The sequence below is a fragment of the Phaeoacremonium minimum genome, assembly GCF_000392275.1.
Source record: "Phaeoacremonium minimum UCRPA7 unplaced genomic scaffold PA7_03_scaffold_147, whole genome shotgun sequence".
In the NCBI taxonomy this organism is placed as follows: domain Eukaryota; kingdom Fungi; phylum Ascomycota; class Sordariomycetes; order Togniniales; family Togniniaceae; genus Phaeoacremonium; species Phaeoacremonium minimum.
The window spans coordinates 5,272-9,689 of record NW_006921054.1 but is presented as its reverse complement, the minus strand read 5'-3'; positions in this window follow the sequence as shown (position 1 = coordinate 9,689).

Below are 4,418 nucleotides of genomic sequence, written 5' to 3'. Positions count from 1 at the left end.
CCTAATTCTCTTTTGTATGATCAATATAGTTCAATAAACTTTCTATTACCCAATTACATACTCGTACACACTCTACAGTCTGTCATAGTTATAAGCTTAGTTAGCATATATATATAATTCCACTATACTATACTATAAACCGTGTATATAACGCTTTCCTTTAGAAATAAGAATATATAGAATGTTATCAAGACCTACTTACTATAACGAAGCTTACTGACTAAAGCTCTTAAACCAATTGGTATCAAAAGCTTTAAACGAAAGCAAACCTATAAGGCAATTAGCACCTAATCAATCTAAAAGTAAAGGATGCTATCTATAAAGATATCGCCTTCTTAGTATAGCTATAGCCACAAGCCATAAGCCTACGCCTCATCAGAAGATACGGATCCTCTATAGGATATATAAATACTTTATCGTCGCTTGATTATAGACTAATCGGCAAATAATAGTCTTAGAACCTATATATATCTAGCTTAAAGGTAATAAATCAATAACTTTCTCTTTATTTTTTACTTTATATATATAACTTAGCTTTACCATCTTTATATTCTATTACTTTAATTTTTATAGAAAATATAAGCTAAAGATAAGATAGTCTTTAAGAAGGTTATAATATATTCGATTGTCAACTATATAATGAAAGATAAATAAACTTAAGAAGGTAAAGAAGATAACTAAAATATGATCATATTATAAGTCTTAAAAAAGATAATTATCTCTTATAACTTAGCTGCTAAAGATAATATCAACAAACGTTTAGAAGGTAACTAAAATATAAAGAAGAATTTTAACAATCTAGATGATAATAATGATTCTAATAATCTAAAGAATTTATCTAAAGAAAGTGATAATAAATATATATTATCAAGCTTATAAAGAAAGATAAACTTATATTAATTATATAATAATTAGTCTAAAATGATTTATATATTATTTTAAAAACTTACTTAATATTAAAATAAAATATAAACTATATTTATATTTTTAATACTATTAATATATTAAAATAATAAAACATTTATATATAATTGTCAGCCTCTAAAGAATAATATATTATTAATAAAAGTTAAAAACTAGATTTAAGCTATAGAAATAAACAATTAGTTTAAGCTAAAAGTACTATCTAGTCAACTTATTAATTAAACTTTAAATAAAGTAAAATCTATTATTTAAACTTAGTAAAGATAATATATTATAAAACTTATCGTCGATAAAATAAATAAAGTTTTAATATAAGACAAATTCCTTTTATATATCTATAAAAAGTATATAATCTTCTAACAATAATTATATTAATTAAGAAAATATCTTTTTAAATATTGATAGAAAGTAGATAAAAGTTCTTTTAAATTTTAGATAAAATAAGATAATTTATAAAAAGTTGTCGATAATAAGCTAAAGAATAATAATAATATTATATAAAAATTTTAACATTATCTTAGAAAGAATCTTAAAGAAACCTTTCTATAATAACGCTAAAAACTAAACGATTCTTATATTATCATCATATATATATAAACATAATAATAACTTATATCTTAATAAAGATAAAATAAACGATTTTATTCAAATATATTTAACATATAATTATAAAGTAAAAGCTATAAAAAAGGTATCAACTATAATAATAGTTTTAATATAAATAGATTGACCTAAAGGTAAAAAGACTATAATAGTTATTATTAATATAGTAGACGCTACTAAGGCTATAAAGAAGGTAAGTCAAACAACTTATACTTTAATTATACCTTATTTAACAACCAGTTAGAGAGGGTAGACACTAGTAGCAATTATTATAAACTTAAGGTAGAATATTATATATAATATAAAAAAAAATATATGATAATAGACCTTACTTATAAAAAGTATTAAACTATATAAAGCTTATTTTATAAGACTATCATCTAGTTAATTAATATACTAAAGTCTAACTTACAAAACTAGATATAAAAGCTATCTAATAGTAATAACTTAAAAAACTAAAATTAAAGTAAAAGGATACTTTCCTTTTAATTTTAAAGTGTAAATAAAGTATAGTTAGCTTCCAACCTTTATATTAGGCTATTAAGAAAGTTTTATTTAATTTTAGAAAGATTATAATATAAATTAACTTAAATATAAACGCTTAAGTAAATATTATTAGTAAGTAGTTTGCTAAAAGATATATACTAAAGAAGGTAAATACTATCTTCCTTACCTTAATTAGTGTTTATAACGCTTTTATTAAATACTATAAAGCTTATATAATTATTATCTAAATGATTGATAATGAAGGGATATTATATATCTTTAAATAATTATTCTTTTTTATCAAAAGAGCTAAAGATACTCTCAATCTCTTACTATCTTACCTAAAGATAGCAAAAGAAGGTATTATTATCGATACTAGAAAAAATACTTAGAAATTTAAATCTTATTAAGTAAAATATATAAAAACCTAATTATAATAAATCGTTAAAGGTTAACTTATATATATTACTATCCTAACCTACGTTAGATTTGGTGATGACAATCTAACGAAAAAAATCTTAGCTAAGGTTAGCGATGCTAGAAAGAAGGTAGAAAGTACCTTTGATAAAGAAATAGATAACTTAAACAATGATAAAAATAGTGTTAGTAATAATAATCTATTATTATATTTTTAGTCATTTACTGATTGCTTTAACTTAAAAGTTATAAAAATACTGCTAGTATTTAATAGCGTTAAGTATATAATTAACATTAAGTAAGATAAGATGCTTTTATATAAGCTAATCTATCCTTTCTTTTATCTATAGTTTAATAAGCTGACAAAATATTTTGATAAAAATCTTATAAATAGACGAATCTATTATAATATTAATTTTACTAGTATATTTATACTATTTATATTTAAAAAAAATAATAATCTTTAACTATATATTAACTATTGTAAACTAAATCAAATTATAATTAAGAATTGTTACTTTTTATCATTAATTAGAAAGTTAATAAACTGATTCTAAAAAGTAAAATATTTTTTAAAGGTTAATTTTTATAAAGTATATTATTAGATTATAATCAAAGAATCTAATTGATAGAAGACTATTTTCTAAATATAATATAATTATTTTAAGTATATAATTATATCTTTTAGTTTGACAAATATACTAAAGATATTTTAAGCTTATATATATAAAGCGTTAGCTAAATTATTAAATATAATTTATATAATATACTTTAATAATATTATAATCTTCTTTTAATTAGAAGAAGAATATATAGAATATCTTTAATTAATCTTTAAATGTTTATAAAGTATAAGCTTATATATTAAATAATTTAAATATTAATTCTTTCAAAATTATATTAAGTTTTTAAGATTTACTATCAATTAAAAAAGAATATAAATAGATTTAGAAAAAGTAAGAGTTATTATAAAATAACTAAAGCTAGAATTATATTAAGATATTTAAGTTTTTTTAAGCTTTATAAACTTTTATAAAAGGTTTATCACTTAATATTTTAAAATCATTATACTATTAACCTTAATACTAAGAAGAAGCTAATAAAAAGTTAAGCGAAAAAAGTTTAAATAGCTATCTTTAGCTTAACAAACGTTTGCTAAGCTTAAGTAAACATTCTAAAATACTATCATTCTTAGATATTAAGACTTTATAAAGGAGATATATATTAAGATCAATATATTAGATAAAGTAATCTTAAGAATATTATCTTAAAATATAAAAGATTAGTAAAGGCTAGTTATATACTAATTATAGAAACTAACTAATGTTAAAATAAGATAGAAAGTTAGATAATAAGAGCTTTTTACTATCATTAAAAGCTATAAGTATTAATATTATTATTTAGATAGTATCTTAAAGAAATTTTTTATTTTAATAGACTATAAGATATTATAAGACATTGTTTATATATTAGCGAAAGATCTTTAAAGAAGGCTTATCTAATAAGTTTATCATTTGTTAGCTTTCGATTTTGACTTTTAATATAAGCTAAAGTCAATCAACCTTATAGATAGTTTATTTAGAAGGTTAGATTATATAAAAGGAAAGATAATATATAAAGATATACTTTCTATTTTAGAAAAGAAGTTATAATTAGCAAAAGTATTATCAAATAGAGTATGAAAGTAGATAGTTATAATTATTATAATATTTAGAAGAAGCATTATTAACGACTATATTAATACTATAAGACTAAATATAAAAGGTATATTCACTTAAGGATATAGCTAAAAAAAGCGTTATCTAACGTTTAAAAGATTAATTATAGAATTAGATTCTAAAAGCTTATAAACGATCATATAAATTATAATTATAATGTTGACAAAGTCTATTATAAATGCTTATAATATAAAAGATAAGACTAAAAGTCCTTTAGTGACTGTTAGCTAAATAACTATCGACTTAAGGTAGGTTAAAAAGGCTAAAGTT